Source organism: Rhodamnia argentea, chromosome 4 (assembly GCF_020921035.1).
Source record: "Rhodamnia argentea isolate NSW1041297 chromosome 4, ASM2092103v1, whole genome shotgun sequence".
NCBI lineage: Eukaryota > Viridiplantae > Streptophyta > Magnoliopsida > Myrtales > Myrtaceae > Rhodamnia > Rhodamnia argentea.
The window spans coordinates 23,907,199-23,925,130 of record NC_063153.1 but is presented as its reverse complement, the minus strand read 5'-3'; the positions used below and the strand labels follow the sequence as shown (position 1 = coordinate 23,925,130).

Sequence of the window (17,932 nt, the reverse complement as noted above, 5' to 3'; positions counted from 1 at the left end):
ACGAAAGAACGCCTCTGCTCACAAAAAATGTACTCTGCTCTCTCTCTCATCTTTGCGTCTTCCCGAAATCCTCCTCATCCGTATCCTCCGGCGTTGCCTCCGAGCCCATCGACAGTCACCGTGCTGAGTCCGTTCGTCAGTTACCGCGCCGAGTATCATTCGGCAGTCTGCCTCCGAGTCCATCAGGAAGAGAAGAGGAGAGAGAGAGAAAAGGGGGAGGGAGGCAGTAACGAAGGAGAAAAGGGGGGAAGGAGGCAGTCACGCGCCGAGTGCGTAATTTCTTGTTTTCCCTTGCTGGGTGTTTGGTTCTTCTTTTTCTGAGTAGTGATGTGGTTTCGGGAGGGATGATAGCTTCTTCTTTTTGGGCTTTCGTTGTTCTTCGTGTGTTTGCATTTAAGTTTGTTTTGGGACAATGGTGGTGCTTGCTGAGTATTCTACGTTACATTGCTTCTCCAAATTGTAAGCTTTTTTGTTTCCGGAGTACTTCATACCACTTGCATACAACCTGTTCGACAGACTGCCCGAATCAATCGTAGATAGTTAGTTCCTGTTGCATTCTATTTAGAAACGTTTTGAAGTCCAAATTGAAGTTGCATTGTTTGCGTCTTACTGTGTTTCCTGTATATGCGAACAAACTTGGACGTAAAGGGATACTGTGTGGCTGGCTGTTTATGTGTGCTTGATGATGTCAATTGGTGGTCATGTGCATTTGTTGTTCGCTGTTTCCTGTGTTTGTTTGCCCATCTGATGTTAAGCTCGCTTGGGAAAGTGTAGATGGTATCACTTGTCTAAACTGCTGGACGTGAGAAGTTCTGGTTCGAATGTAGTATGTATGTTGTAATATACGTAGTCCTTGAGGTGCACAAACATGTATAGTGAGATGGACCCGAATAATGCTTTGTGGATTTTGATTTTCCTCATCAAATTGTCATCTTTTCGAGCCTTGAACATAACAACGGCGCAATGTGAGGATTTTGATCTCATTGCGATAGTGTTCTAGTCATGTGAACATATAGACAGATGCTGCATTGATGTCAATTTTTTTTTTCATCAGATTGGGGCGTTTCAAGGCTTGAAACACCAAAAGAAACAGTTTAGGATTCCATATTGCCCACTTTCGAGCCAATTAAATTGGTAGTTGTTGGTGTTACTTATGCATTACTTGGACCTCCTCAGCTTGTATATCTACGTAAGAAAGTAACGCTTTGCATTCATTGTCGTGGGTAGTTCGTATATTTTCATGGGCGGCAAATGTTTTCCTCGATTTATTCATTTTTCGTGAATCGAATGCCGAAAAGTCAAGAAGACATTTTTTTCGAAGTTGTTTTTCGCAAAAAGAACAAAGCATAAGTTCTTTATATTGAAACAAATTCAGGGAATGCAAATCTGTTATCCCATGTCGGGATCCCATCTTATGTCAAAACATATTCAAGTAAACATACCATACGTTGCAAAGATTTTTAGAAACCAACCAAATTAAGACACTACACAAAGCCATCCTAGCTTTTTAGTTAGGTAATTTTTGTGCTTTACTGAATTGACCTTTGGGATTTGCAACAGGCTAATCAATGAAGCTACGTACATAATCCAATGCAAATCCTGTTATTACATTTTTACCATCATTTTTTTCCAGGTGAAGAGGGGGCAGCCATCCTGCCACCCCTGGTCCATCAGATCCCCCCATTATCAGGGTTTTTTTTCCCAAACTTAAAGAACTTTCGTAAAATTGCAAGAAATTGCAAGTGGGTTCTCCACAAATATCATTCAAAATAACAACTTTCGTAACACTTCACATTTAACTTAGAAGGGGTTTTCTTCAGTTGGGAAAGCAAAATTGCAAGAAATTGCAAGTGGGTTCTCGTCAAATATCATTCAAAGTAACAACTTTCGTAGCACTTCACATTCAACTCATAAGGGGTTTTCTTCAGTTGGGAAAGCAAAATTGCAAGAAATTGCAAGTGGGTTTTGGTAATAGGTGTATCCATCTTTGAATATGGGGAGGAATTCCAGGGGCAAGAGGCTCTTGCCAAAACTCTTGTCCTTGTCCTGCGAGAAGTCCGAGCCGTCCGGCGGTTCGAGTGCATGGGACGAATTCACAGGCTCCAACAGCGAGTCCGAATCAAACACGTCGCTCTTGGCCGAACTCGCGTCCTCTTGCTTTATGATCGTGGCATCCATGTTCGAAACATTCTCAAGAGTTGAGGGGATGTTAGCAGTTATCTGATGACCTACATGACAATTGGATGATTCAGGGAAGTGACACATCTCCATCAGGAATAGGGAGACAAAAAATGAACACAAAATTGCACAAGAGAATTGGGGAAATCAAGCATCTATCATGTACCCCAGCCGTTTACCGCTCGATTTCAGGGTACTGAGAAAATTAAAAACATGTCGGAGCAAATTAGAGGGTTCGCGGGGTAATGAGGGAAAAAAGTACTGAAAGCATTCTCTTTCAGATGATCATACAAACAAAAAGCTTTGAAAAGCAATCAGGCTAAACAGGTCGGCTACAACTAGATGGACAAGTTCAACACATGACAAGAATTTTCTTTCCCATGGACATTGAAGCAAGCAGATGTGAGCATCAAAGAAAACAACAAGAGTCTACAAGAACCCACAAAAAACTTGAGGTCAGAACCTTAATTGCAAAGACTGCCACCCATCAAAGAGACTTACTCATGCATTGTCGACATATTGGCACCTCATAGTAGGAGAAACCATATTAACAGTCAAACACATTCCCAAACTGGTAATGAAACCCCGAACAGGAAATCATGGTTGGTCCTTAGGGACCAACTTACCTCCTCTGTAACTTTAGGAAGTAGTTGGAGCCACTTCTCCTCAAATTTTCGGAGCAATGTCTTGGCCATGACATGAATATCGCCCTTTCAACCAGAGCACACCTGCACAAAGCCATCCATCAAACAATGACTATGAGAGAATGCTCCAGTAAATGAATAGCTTTTTTTTTTTCAAATTAGGGGCAAACAATGGAAGGATAGTTTGAACCATGAATGATACTCGGCACGGTGACTGACGAATGGACTCGGCGTGGTGACTGCCGCTGGGCTCGGAACGCCGGAGGATATGGCGGAGGCGGGTTTCGGGAAGACACAAAGACGAGAGAAAGCAGAGCAAGTTTTTCGTGAAGGGAAGGGATTTGAGAGAGGACCAGAGATGTGGGGAGGGATTTGAGAGAGAGAGAGAGGGCGAGCAGAGCTGGATTTGAAAGTGGCGCGGAGTCTTTTCCCCCCAGACCAGAGCAATCATCGGGAAGAGAAGAGGAGAGAGAGAAATGGGGGAAGAGGCAGTAACGGAGAGCAAACGGCCGGAGGGTTTTGAAAAATTTCTGACAGTGGGCCCTTTTGCCACGTGGAGTTCGTTGAATGGACTGGAGCACCACTGGAGCACCAATCCATCTATGTCCGGGAGCACCTAATATTTTCTCCTCTAGTGACAGCCTAATGATGACACTGTCGCTCCTTTGAGCTGAAAATTCATGGGTTACTGACGTGTCATGAACAATTGCATGGCTCGTTCTTCAGGTCAAAACATAGCGAGAATGAAGATCATCAGGAGTCTCCTCTACCACCTTTTATTTTGTTTGGCCCCGGTTTCCCTCTCGACAGAATATATTCATCGCTGAGAGAAAATCTGCTCTGAGGTATGGTCGACATCCCCCTGTTTTGATTCACTCTCCGTGTCAGCAGAACTTCATTTGGTTAGTTTCCATTCGAGTAAAGCAGTGCTTGTTGATGCTACAGAGATAGAGAGAGAGCCGAACATTTTCCGTGCCGTTGCTGCGACGAATCTGGTATAAACCAGGTAATCTTCGAACCCCTTGAGGTCTGATTCATAAGAGAATGGAAGTGATCTTGCAAAGGGGCATTTTCAAAATTCGAATCGTCGTCAGCGTCGGTCGAGGCCAGGCTAGGTGAACCGTCACCGGCCTAGATCGAGGCTCGGCCAGACGTCGCCGGCCTAGTGCAAGGCGAGGCAAGGCGTAGCTTGCGGCCATTCGCCGGCCATCGTCGTGGCCGATGACCGAGCAAAACAGTCATAGAAAAAAAAAAGAAATAAGAAAAAATAAAAATATAAGTAATTAAAATATTAAAAAAAATAATAGTGTGCATGAAGGAAAATCAATGTTGTCGTCTAAGTTCGTATAAACAGAAAAATAAGATTGAAAGACTAACATTTAGCCAATGAAAAAACGAGTATGTAGAAGATTGATCCGAGCCCAACGAATGTTGCTGTCTCCTTAAGACAAATTTGTCCCCTCAATTTAGACAAATTTCGTACCCGAGGACGTTGGACAATTGTCTCCCAGGATAGAACGGATCGCGTTCCTCCGAAGCGGTACTTATTCAAAAAACTCCAACGAATGTAACTTTGCGGGATTATCGCACGGAATGTATGAGGGGAAAACATGTATGCAAGATTTTGAGGAAACCGAAATGTATGATCAGAAAAAAGAAAAACGTGTCCCAAAATGGCCTATTCGAGGACTATTTATTTTTGGAAGAACGAAAAGCCACGAAGAGTCACGAAGCTTGAATTCGGGCGGTAGTTTTTCATAACCGACCGACTCCTTATGAACAATTGTATTTGTTCGTTATTCTCCGAACAATTGCAACTGTTCGTTCACGGACGAATGTCCAGAAATTTCCGAACAATTGTTCGGCAAGTGTCTATTCGGCAAAAAATAAAAGTCCGATGGGCAAAAAATAAAAATATAAAAAATGGAATATATAAACTCATCTCCCCAGCAGGCGGCGGCGACGCGCGTGTGGGGGCTAACCTAGCTTTGCATAGGTTCTCTTCCTTCCACAAAAGTGGGGTGCCCCTTGGGGCCCAAACCCATTTGCAAAGTTCCAATATATAAACTCATCTCTCATCTATCTCTTATATTATATGGGACTCCCATACTTTTCATTCACACTTAAAGGACTTAAGGGATAACATCCCCAACAATCAAATCTAATTTTCCCCGCGTGTGGATACTTGAACCCTGGAGATCAGGGAGTCGATCCTCGTTCCAGCAACGATGGCGACGCGAAGACTAAAACTTTTAGGTTGGCAACTTTTTTTTTTTTTTTTTTTTGGTGGTCATGTTGGTTTGGCAACTAGAGCCGATAGTGACACTGTCCCTTTTTTTGAGCTGCAAAAGTTAATAGGATTGGTAACGAGTCGCGACAATTGCATGGTGACGTAAGGGCGGCGTGTGCGTTCTTGCGGTCAAAACATAAGAGGGCGAGAATGATGGTCATTCTGTAGTCTCCCCTACCACCTTTTATTCATCGCTGAGAGAAAATCTGCTCTGAGGTAACGTCGAACACCTTATCCCCTGTTTTGATTCACTCTCCGTGTCAGCAGAACTTCATTTGGTTAGTTTCCATTCGAGTAAAGCCGTGCTCATTGATGCTATAGAGATAGAGAGAGCCGAACATTTTCCGTGCCGTTGCTGCGACGAATCTCGTATAAACCAGGTAATCTTCAAGGTCTGATTCATATGAGCTTGGATGGTGATGAAATAGCTTTTTTGTTTCGGGTGAAGGGGAAGGAAATAGCTTTGTTTGTCACTTAGTCAATAAACTTTCGTGAATGGGTTTCCTGAAGGAAGAGACCATCTTCTTGTGAAGCTCTATGTTTTCCCAAAGATGAGCTTCATAGCTGCCAGTCCTTCTATGCCTAAATTTTGCAGTTCAAGAAATGACAAGAATCACTCAGAAGCTTCAGATTTGACAAAAATCAAGGTCTTACCCACGAGAATGGAAGTGATCTTTGCAAAAGGGTATTTGGAAGATGAGCGCGAAATTTGTGAAAGTTATTCATGATTGACCTGGTGACTCCTCTGTAACTGAGAAGTCCTCTGTCCAAAAGTGTCGATGGACTTCCTGTGAACAGTCTGCTTGTTCTGGCAATTACTTGGCCTCTTCTTGGTCATCTCCATACCCTCACACTCATTCTCAGTAGGTGAAATCTGCCTTGTTGGGACTGTGACACAGCTCGATGTTGAGCTCGGGCTCATGGACAAGCTCTATGTTTTCCTGATGAAAGCCTATTGCCTGCAATAATCATGTGGGCGTAGACTTGCACGGTTTATTTGTAGGCGAAGACGGAGGATACTCTAATCATATTAAGTTGTCATCACTCAAGAAGACTGGCCACTCTTGGCTTACGGGTGCAAGGGCTGGTCCCAAATTGAGATGCATGGTCTTGGCATTAAAATGCTTTGGATATACCATTTTTCATCCTGCTCAAAAAGTTAGAGGTTCCATCAAATTGAACTTTAGGAATTAATTTTTGTGTCGTCTTAAAGTATTGAATAATGAATATGCATTCTCAGCATATTCATTTCTGTAGGTAATGAAAAATGCCTGTAAATGAACCATGAGAAAATGCATTTTAACACCATTGAATCTACTTGGCGACTGTTGATTACGCATTCTTCACCGGATGGATATGATGAAATCGTCCCTTCAACCTGTGATGCTAATTTGATCCTCCAGCAGGGGATCATGGTCAACTTCAACCCATTCGCCAAGACGACTCTGATTGAGAACAGGCACAATGTGGCAATCATAGTTTCGCTAGCCACAGCGACACGCGTGCTTCTGGACAAGCGAATCCCCCAGGCAAGACGATCAGCGTTTGCCCGGGCAGAATCACAGCAGCTATGCAGGTGTCCTTCCGAGCCAGGGTGGTCACCGAATTGAATCTGAACAATGTTACACACTTGGACGTCGAGCTGCTATCGACAAGCTCGAAGATCGTCTTAGGATGGGCTGAGCAGGGAATGTTTGTTGTCCAAACCAGCAGGGCAAATCAGTTCAACAGGATGCGGTACATTAATTTTCAGTTAAAGTTAGGTCACTATGATCATTTTTGATTTCTGATTTTTCTGATTTCTCGATGTAGGGCGATAGTGGAGATTAAGGAAGTGGTGAGAAGGCTACGCGACGAGTTTCATGGCATGCGCATTCAACCGCATGGAGATGAGTGAAAGGTTCGGTGATCACGATTCCATTCAATGTGTGCATGTAAAAATGCTAGGCTTTTTCTTCTGTTGAGTTTCTAGAATGAAATAAGCGTGAAAATTCATCGGCATTGTCGAAACTTTCGTCAAGCTTTCACGTGCGTAACAATGGTGATTTCCATGCACAATCAAAAGGCGTGATCTGTTTTGATATGGCAATCTCTTCTCCTTCGCAGTTTTCTTCTGCGCTTGACGGTTTTGGTCTGCCCTGAATCAATTCCTTCTTCATCCCATTGTTTTATTCAATCTCTCCGTGAATTACACTTGATGTGTTTTATTATGGAACTTTGAATTGTAGGGCGATATTGAGTTGCTGTGCCCGCGCTGCATATGTTTTGCTGGACCTGATGAAGCGCCCGCTCAAAGTGCTAAGTTGTTTCACCGATCTTTCTTTTTTTTTTTTTTCCCATTGTTGATTTGGTTTAGGACCACGGACAACCTTCTTTTTTTTCCAGCATTTTGAAGTTTTAGATATTTCCCACGTTCATCGAGGGGTGTACAGATGATTAGTATTTTGTGCTACGTTAGCAAACAATGAAAGAATAGATCTCGATTAGTTCGCATACGACGAAATATCATAATTTCCAATCCCTTCTGAATTTCTATCGTGAATGAAGCGTATCGTTTTTTCGGGTGAAGATTGACATAGCTTCAGTCCTTGAGATGAGTTTTCCCATCATTCCGGCGTTGTTCTCATTCCGTCGCTAATCATTTTGTTGATTTACCGCGCGTTCCTGCAAATGTTTTCACTCTTTGTGGATGCTCAGTTTTATGTGAATGGGTCGATTGGACAGATTACTTTTTTTTTCTCTGTTGGCCACGTTCCTCTTTTCACTGATGGGAGACCAAAGACTTGGGCTTCCAATAAATTTTGGAGAGGTTCTGTCAGTCCACTCTCCTGCATCACATAGATAATGGCAACGCCACGACCTCATTCACATTCTTTTGAGAGCGACATCTTCCACTTATATGTCACTTCACTTCACTAAGTATATATTAGTTGGAAAATGTTAGATTTTCATCGACTAACCGTCCTGATGGCTCCATGAAAATGATTTCTATGCTTCAAACAGTATGTATGGGCATTGAGGTATTTACCTCACTAAGTTCGACTACTCTTTTGGGTAACCTTTACGAGCATATGCGTGTACTGTTAAAACGATAAGATCTTTGATCATATGAATATAAAACGAAACTGATGGATATAATACACCCGAATCAAAGGAAGCTATTGTCGATCCGATGGGAGAGAATGACTTTCATGGGTATTGATATTAACCACTCTCCTCTACAATAATTGCGATGAATGTGTATTTTTTTTTTCTCTCTGTAATTTTGTGGGAGAAGCGGAAGCGTAAGGAAAACGTTAGCCATTCTCCACAAAAGAGGGAGTGACCAATCCTAGAGCTGCCTAATTTCAACCGTCCATCAAAGTTTAAAGATAAGGATTCTTGAAATCCAATTGGATGTAACAAATATATAATAAATATGTATCTGTAATATATTTAATTAAATAATTAACTCGATAGGCCGCATATTTGAGTGGATCTTGTCAAATCCAACATGTACCAGTCACCTGTGAAACTAGCAGAGCTCCGGCATACCTTGCTTACATCGGAATACCCCATCACATCTATACACAAATATTCTTACCACAATCATCAAACTCCATAAGGGGCTGAAAGAGAGAGCTGTCGCGGTCGAACATCCTAAGATAGGTATCGGTCACGAAGCGTTATTCCAATGCCCGCCTCACTCCTCAAAAGTAATATGAAAGAAAGACTCCAAATTCTAAGAAGGTATATGGTAATGCAAGAGCGGGACAAAACTCGACCACCCAAAGGGCTGATGCCATGTGGAGCTTATTCATGTAGCTTAAGTTTAACATGATGGAGAATCGAATCAAACCTCCTTTGTATCCGTTTACCAAAAGCACTAGATTCAATGTATTTAAAAACAGATCCGACTGCATGAAATTTCAAAACAGTTTGATGGTCCGCAATTTTTTTTTCTAATAAACAATTAGTCCTTTGAGGAAAATTTTAACTTATGTAGTTCTTGCTTTTCCATTATCTTATCCCTTGTTTCTTTTTCTGGTCCATTGATGAGAAATTTGTAAAGAGGCCAGTAGCCAATTTTGTTCTAAACTTTTGAATTTGACCGATTCAGTCCTAAATCTTTTAAGGTTCTCTCGCTCTCTCTCTCTCTCTCTCTCTCTCTCTCTCTCTCTCTCTCTCTCTCTCTCTCTCTCTCTCTCTCTCTCTCTCTCTCTCCTATCAAGTGGTTCAATGTTCCTTTTGCTTTTCAATTCATTTGACCATATTTTTGGTTGAAATTTTATCTGGCCATTTAGACATGTATATTGTTAGACATGCGAAATGCCTGTGGCATTGCATGACACGACATACATGCCATGACAATCTCATTTGATCCAATCATCTGATACACCAATTGCATTCATACAATGAATTAATTTTTGCAAACTTCTATGTGTGGTAATTTCTGACGTATGTACGGTTAACCTCAACAATAATTTAATGAACTTTGTCAATAATTGAGTTTATGTGAAAAGCCATGCAAGCTCGGTGGGAATCATGTGATTATGAATATGTAGTAGAGTTATAGTAACTCGGGATCGAATGGTTTAGTATACATAAGCTAAAATATAACTATATACATATTGCATTACACACAAATTTGGGCATTCAAATTCCCTTTTTTACTCAATATTATTTGAGTGAAACAAACTTTCACACCACCGTCAATTTAAGATAAATGATTATGTGTGCTATTATTTATATCTGCTCAAGGCTAGTTTTATCTAGTTCACATAGTACCACATATAAAGAAATATCTTGACCTAATATATGGATGGAGAGAAACAAAAGAAGAAAATCTCTTGTTATTTGATAGGAAAAGAAAAATGGAAAACAAGGAGGGGGAAGTACATAGTAGAAAAGGAAAATGTGACCATATAACAAAGTGGCGATTTGAGCAGTTTAATTATGTAATGGATTAAGGCTATTTAAATCTCATTCTTTTCAAACCACAAAGCCCCCAAGAAAATTTAAAAAAAAATTCAAGAATATATAATATTTTGACCGAATGTTCTATCATTACTTTTCCAATCGTTATATTTCCTATACTTCCTTCTAATTTGACTAAATTTCATATTTTGAGCTCATTGACGTGAGTTACCGGATCTTCAATATCCAATTTAAGATTGGATTGTAACCGTAACTAGATTTGGTCCTTCCGGATTCGAGTCAGAATATGATTGGATATGATTGAATAAGAAATTCAAAGATTTTATTATATCATACTGTTTGGTGAACCGCAGATATAAGACATCTTGGGGATGAACAGGCGGAGGTTACTTTTTTCAGTTTTTCTCCATACCATATGTGGAGGATGCATTACAAATCAATCTCAGCCGAACCCGATCAGACCTCTGCTTTCATACTAGTACAACTACCATCCAATTCCAGTATTCATTTTCAATGAAAACTGATCTTGATCTTCAATCTTTGTTCTGTTTTCCGAAAAAGGACATGCCGAACTATCCTGGTATATTCTCTTTTGTGGAAAATTAAAAATCTCAAAAGTTTCTTTCTGTTCTGTTCATTTAATGGACACATATTTTGTTATTCCCTGATCTCCATTAGCACACTGTTCACACTCACCTCAGGGCTTCTCTTACCCATCTCTCTTTCTCACATTAATTATATCTAGATGGTGACGCCAAATTCACTGATGAATTTCATCGAAAGGGCTCCGCACTGCTCGATCACTGGGTCGAAGCCTCACCGGGGGAAAAAAAAAGGGGTGAAGAAGGTTTAAAGTGGACCATCGCGAACGTGGTCTCTCTCTATTTCTGAGCGGCGGATCTGGGTGACCATCCTCGACTCACCATCTGTGATTGTGAATGTGCTTCTTGCCTGCCATGGGACGTTCGGGTGCCTCACCGTGGGAGAGCAACAAACATGGCACGCGGGGTATCGATTGTGTGCAAGTAATTGCCATGAGAATTACACGACGAAGGCGGCCTTTCTGACGTATTATATTCACAATCAGAAAAAGATTTTCCTTGTACTTTCACATTAAGAAAAGATTTTGCGTTGAAAACCCATTGACCTGGGCTACGCAGCCCAGAAATTACAGTTCATTCTTCCTAGATAACGCGCATCAGAGTTCAGCTATAAGAGGGAAGGAGAGAGAGGAAGTCGAAAGAGAATACGAACAGGTTTCGCTAGTTCATCGCGCAGTCGCGTTTTTTATATTCGGATACTAGAAGTGGATTTATCTGTGCGGTCGAAATCTCCCGGGGCAATGCCGGCGATGCTGGCAGTCACCTTGGAACATGTCCCGGATGAATATTTCGGCCAGGTATGTTCGCTCGCTCTTCCTCCTGTTTTTTTCTTTTCTTTTCTTTTGCGGTTGATCCTTTGTTGTTTTGGATTGTTCTATGATCAACATACGCCTGCATGTGCTTTTGGATCTAGATTTTAGCCCTTTTGTTTTTATCCTCTTGCTGCCGCTGCTGTCTGATGTTCATCTCGATAAGTCCTCTTCCCAAGGCTTGTGCTTGCAGTGAATTTCATGTCCAAATGTTTGTCGCTCCAACTTCATCGGCTGTTTCCTAAGTGATTCTTCTGATATTGCTTCCCCTGGATAGCTGCCTCGTTCCAATGCGATCTCGCCAATTTCATGGGCTTTATTATTTGAGTCACTGCCCTGTTCACGGGAGTCTGTTTTTGAGTCTGCTCCCTCCAATGTGTTCAGCTTAGCATTATATTTAGCACATGATTGGTTGAATTGTTTGCACAATGTTCCTCTCAAAATATTTGAATTGGATAGTCTTATTTGTCTATTTTTCACATCAGAAAAATTACACCTTTCGTTAAAATATATATATTAATCTTTTTCATTGCAAGAGTCAGACGTGAATCCGTCCTAAGCAAGGATTACACCTTGAAGAGTTCAGTTATGAAATGAAACGACTCTGGTTAAAGGGATGATAGATCTGAACAGTGCAATTTCTTGGATACTGTTTATATTATCGTTCCCAGGAGCACGTACCAGTTGATGTAGTTTTCAAACTACTGCAATCTTCAAGAGAGGGTCTGTCGACTGAAGAAGCACGGAGGAGGTTCCAAATTTTAGGGCCAACCAAGCTATTTGAGGAGGAGGTATCTCTTCTTACATGAAGCACATCTTCTCCCTTTTGGAAAAATTATGACTTCTTTTGCCAGAAAACGACTGACTCTTATTCGTTGCTCTTCACCTGAAACAGGAAAGTAAGGTGCTGAAATTCTTAGGATTCATGTGGAATCCAATTTCTTGGGTCATTGAAATGGCTGCCATCATGGCTGTTGTTTTGACCAGTGGAGAGGTAACTTCTATCCCTGCTAACTTCTACTGGCAAAACACGCACAAACACACGCGTGCACATCATCCATAAACAATGACTGAAAATAAAGAAAAGATGCACATGACTGAAATCGATGTCATGCAGGGTCAACTACCAGATTGGCAGGATTTTACAGGCATAATAGCCTTGCTTATCATCAATTCCACTATCAGCTTCATTGAGGAAAATAATGCAGGCAATGCTATAGCAGCACTAACGGCAAGCCTAACACCCAAAACAAAGGTCACTCACTACCTATAAGTTGCTCAGTCCAATGTTTAGTGAGCTTAAATGTATAGGGAGCATATCGAAACTGAATCTTTTTGTTTGCTTAACTAAATTTTGAAGGTTCTTAGAGATGGAAAATGGAGCGTGCAAGAAGCAGAAATTCTGCTTCCTGGAGATGTAATCAGTATCAAGCTTGGAGATATCATCCCAGCAGATGCCTGTCTCTTGGAGGGCGACCCTCTTAAAATTGACGAATCTGCTCTAACGGGTGAACTACTGCCGGTAACCAAGATGCCTGGAGATAAAGTTTTCTCTGGGTCGACCTGCGTGCAAGGGGAACTAGAGGCTGTCGTCCTTGCTACCGGAGTTTATAACTTCTTCAGCGAGACTGATCGCCATGATGATCGCACCGACCAAGTGAGGCGTCACCAGGTTGATAGCACCAACCAAGTGGGGCACGTCCGAGAGGTACTTGTCTGAGAGTTAGTAATATCTTGACTGAGTGAGCCACGATGTAAACATGACAAACATTAAAATATAACGATCATGCCATAATGAGTGATAAAAAGTGCTAGTTGTGAAGGGATTGCACAGAATGTTGCATGATCTTTTAAAATTAAAGTGCTCTTTGCTCATTGTCTTTGTTTTTTAGATTGTATGAAATTGGGATGATGACTCCCATAATACTAGATTCTGGAGGCAAAGTCATGACTACAACGTTATCATAGGCCATGACCAATTAAGAAGCACATCATGTTTCAAATTTTCCATTTCTGACGTGTGACCAATGGTGACAATTTAAATCAGGTACTGATGGCCATCGGGAACTTTTGCATATGTTCAATTGCTTTGGGAATAATTGTAGAGATATTCGTCATGTACCCAATTCAGGGCCGCAAGTACAGGGATGGCATTGACAACCTGTTGGTTCTCCTTATTGGAGGAATTCCGATTGCCATGCCAACAGTCTTGTCAGTGACAATGGCTATTGGATCACGCCGGCTGTCTGAACAAGGTGCCATTACCAAGAGGACGACAGCCATCGAAGAGATGGCTGGGATGGATGTCCTCTGCAGTGCCAAGACTGGGACTCTAACACTCAACAAGCTTACGGTGGACAAGAATCTGATTGAGGTTAGTACTGGAAACAGAAGCTATGATAATTGAACAGACTGCAAATATCCGATATTCAGCACCGATCCTTGAGTTACAAATGTGAGGTTCGAGATACTGAGTGATTCTCAAGCTCTTGTTATTTTACATTTGTTATGAAAATCAACCATCAGGTGTTTGCAGAGGATGTAGACAAGGACGGGTTAATATTGCTCGCCGCTAGAGCTTCGCGGGTTGAGAATCAGGATGCAATTGATGCCTGTATTGTTGGAATGTTAGCTGATCCCAAGAAGGTATTTAACTTTACGGATATAAGCTTATCAAACTTTGCTTTGCATTGCCAGAGCTCATCAGACATGTCGGTGTCCTGTCATCATTTCAATGATCTTCTGCCACATGGTCTAGATCTGCTTTTCCCGGAGCATCGTGTGATCTTTTGCATCATGAGAATTCCCAAAAGCCAAAGAAGAGCAAAAAGGAAATCGAAAAAATTCATAGATTTGGCTTATTTTATTGAAAATAGCAAGGGAAACGAAAAATTTCAGCTACGTGCCTGATTATATTGGTATTGAGTGATTAAACCAACATACTGTTTTGGACAAAAGGATCAACTGCGTATAGTAGTATCCCATCTTGGAATGGATTCATCTCAGTTTGAAAAAATTGGTAGCAAATATTACTTTCGTTGTTCCAGATTACTGAAGTGCGTCTCAGTGTCTATTCTAGTTTTGACATGAGATAAGTGCTCTTGTTGGTCATGAATGCTTGTGCTTGACACAGGCTAGAGCTGATATCACTGAGGTCCATTTCTTACCTTTTAATCCTGTGGACAAGCGCAGTGCTATAACATACGTGGACTCCGATGGTAACTGGCATCGAATCAGCAAAGGTGCACCTGAGAAGGTATAACATTTTGCTAGCTAGGCTTCTTTATTGTTCTGAGCCAAAATCCTACTTAAGCTTTTTATTGTATCTGCTCTTCCCACTATAAATCGCCTTTTCTGGCGACTTTTTTTTGCATATTCATGATTTAAACCTGTTTTCAAACTTCTACCAGATCATAGACCTCTGCAAGGTTGGCAAAGATGTAAAGAAGAAAGTCCATGATATCATTGATAATTTTGCGGATCGTGGTCTTCGCTCCCTAGCAGTCGCTAAACAAGTGAGATTCAAGTTTACCCAAGGGATTTCTTTTAATACTATAACTATCAGTGCATGTACTTCATGGTAATAATTCTTTTTGTACGCAGACTGTGCCAGAGAAAAGCAAGGATAGCACTGGAGGACCGTGGCAATTTTTAGGCCTGTTACCTCTTTTTGATCCCATAAGGCACGATAGTGCAGAGACCATCAGGCAAGCACTTAATCTTGGAGTCAATGTGAAGATGATTACTGGAGATCAGTTAGCTATAGGCAAGGAGACAGGTCGCCGCCTAGGAATGGGGCCTAACATGTACCCCTCCTCCTCACTGCTACGCCAGCACAAGGATGAATCAATTGCTGCCCTCCCTATTGATGAGCTAATTGAGAAGGCTGATGGCTTTGCTGGCGTCTTTCCTGGTTTGAACTTGTCATATAGCACTTACTTTTGCCTGACTGACTCACATATAGAATATAATGATATAGCCGTAGGCTCCAACTTGCAAGCGACTTTATATGGAAGCTCTTATCTCGTTTGATGTAACTTTCTTATCGAAGTGGCTTGAAGATACTAACTGCGCTGTGCCAAATGGACAGAGCACAAGTACGAGATTGTGAATAGGCTACAAGAAAGGAAGCACATATGCGGGATGACTGGTGATGGCGTGAATGATGCACGAGCATTAAAGAAGGCAGACATATTGGAATTGCTGTAGCTGGTGCAACTGATGCTGCCCAGGATGCGTCTGACATAGTACTCACCAAGCCAGGGCTGAGTGTGATTGTCAATGCTATCTTAACAAGCAGAGCAATCTTCCAGAGAATGAAAAGCTACACCATTTATGCAGTCTCAATTACAATCCGCATTGTGCTAGGTTTTCTGTTGCTTGCTCTTATATGGAAGTATGATTTTTCACCTTTCATGGTGTTAATCATTGCCATATTGAATGATGGAACTATCATGACCATTTCTAAAGATAGGGTGAAGCCATCTCCCGTACCTGACTCCTGGAAGCTCCGGGAGATTTTGGCTACCGGCATTGTCCTTGGAACCTACTTAGCTGTCACGACTGTCGTTTTCTTCTGGGCTGCACATAAAACGAACTTCTTCTCGGTAAGCTTATATGCCAAATTGGAAATATAATTGCCAAAGGAGTCCGGGGGGACAGATGCTTCCTTTTAGACTGCGTATGTAAATGACTTGCAGCTTGGCATTTCTGCTTTGGATCGATGTTTTAACTCGTTACTTGACTTCACAGGACAAATTTGGCGTGAGGTCAATTAATGACAATCCCCACGAGCTTACAGCAGCTGTCTACCTCCAAGTGAGTATTGTGAGCCAGGCACTCATCTTTGTTACTCGATCTCATGGCTGGTCATATGTTGAACGCCCAGGTCTCCTGCTTATGTCGGCCTTCGTTGTTGCACAGCTGGTAAGGAATGAAAATGTGATGGTGATAACTGATATATTATCATTGAAGAGTAACAAGTTCATGACTCATCAATCTGGTTTGTGCTTATCAGATTGCGACTCTCCTAGCTGTTTATGCAAATTGGGGTTTTGCGAGGATACATGGCATCGGCTGGGGATGAGCTGGTGTTATATGGCTCTACAGCATAATCTCTTATATCCCTGTAGATATTCTTAAGTTCATGATCCGGAATGCACTGAGTGGGCTAGGGATAATTTCCCTCAGAATAAGGTACCCTCTTCATCCGGCTTTTGATTTATAAGAAGTAAGTTGGCAAAAATGAACTGGTTTGCACAGAGCCGCATACAGTTTGCCTCTCTTGCAGTCTGCTATTCATATCGTGCTCATCACTGCATACTGTTTGCCTTCCCATGCAGACGGCTTTCACAACAAAGAAAGACCGCGGAGGAGGAGAGAGACAGGCTCAACAGGCAAGGGAACAGCGCACGCTGCACGAACTCCAGCCACCTGAAATATCCAGGGCTTTCGAAAATTGCAGAATATAAGGAAATGGGCTGGCGTTGCAAGGTAGGGACCGGAAAAACCAAATTGCATTCAACATTTTGTTTATCAGCAAATCCTGATTCCTTTTCTTTTCTGTACTTGCGCAGATTTAAAGAGCTTCAAACCCTCAAGGGGCATGTTGAATCAATGGTCTAACTTAAGGGGCTCGATATGATGACAATTCAACAACACTACACTGTTTGATTGAGGCTGGCGAAGTTTTAGCGGATGACTGAATTTTTGTAATAGGAATTGACCATAGAGATGGAAAAGGGAACTATATGGATTGTGCTATTTCCATTCTATTTTTTTACACTAGAGGCCATTAAGGTACAGGACATCAAGAAATTGCGTCAGGGTAGATCAAGGGAGAGAATTATGATGTTCTGCCAGAATGGAGTGCTGATATATTCTTCTTCTAATTTCCTCTCGTTCCCTCGCCTTTAAATATCAATTTCTCTCCAGAATCGAGCAGAGATATTCACCTCTCATCTGTGCATGATTTTTTGCTCCGTGTTTATACCATATCTGTCAATCGGTATCCAGATTTTTCCTAACCAGCAGGAGCTACTGATTTTGTAGTGTTTTCTTACATGTGATAGAATCTAAAACATCCTTCAATAACGCCAACCCACCTTGCGGACATGGTACCTAACTAATTAATCACATACGGTATTTTCTGGGATTTTAAATGCGTGATAGGTAGAGTCGGATGTTATCAATCTGTGGATTGTGCATTTCTTGAAACATGAGTATGTATAGCTCGTTATCAGACTAGTTTAGAACCATTCTAATCTTCTAATCAAAAGTAGAGGCGAAGCAGGGTTGGGGTTCCGTACCTTGCCGCAGAATATCCGACATCTAGTCATATTTTGGAGAATGATTTTTTCGATTTTTTGAAGAGGTCATTCTCCTAAATTTAAGGATAAGATTTCCATTGACCAATTTTTTTAAGCGATTCAAATGCCAAAATAAGAAAAATGTTTTCTCGGGATGAATCTTGGCTCACGCTATTTTGAACTC

At 41.6% G+C, this 17,932-nt stretch overlaps 2 long non-coding RNA genes and 1 pseudogene across 2 annotated transcripts; 1 reads left to right on the top strand and 2 right to left on the bottom strand.

The window, feature by feature from the left end:
- Positions 1-214: 214 nt before the first annotated feature.
- Positions 215-10,201, bottom strand: LOC125314585. The gene is made up of 3 exons (XR_007198059.1): positions 10,189-10,201; positions 8,325-8,328; positions 215-434 (listed from the first exon to the last, which is right to left on the bottom strand). It is a non-coding gene; the product is annotated as an uncharacterized LOC125314585 (long non-coding RNA).
- LOC115732646 lies at positions 2,805-3,065 on the bottom strand. Its single transcript, XR_004014407.2, has 2 exons — positions 3,013-3,065; positions 2,805-2,906 (listed from the first exon to the last, which is right to left on the bottom strand). It is a non-coding gene; the product is annotated as an uncharacterized LOC115732646 (long non-coding RNA).
- Positions 10,202-12,350: 2,149 nt separating the features above from the next.
- Positions 12,351-17,113, top strand: LOC115728144 (annotated as a pseudogene).
- The last annotated feature ends 819 nt before the right edge of the window (positions 17,114-17,932 follow it).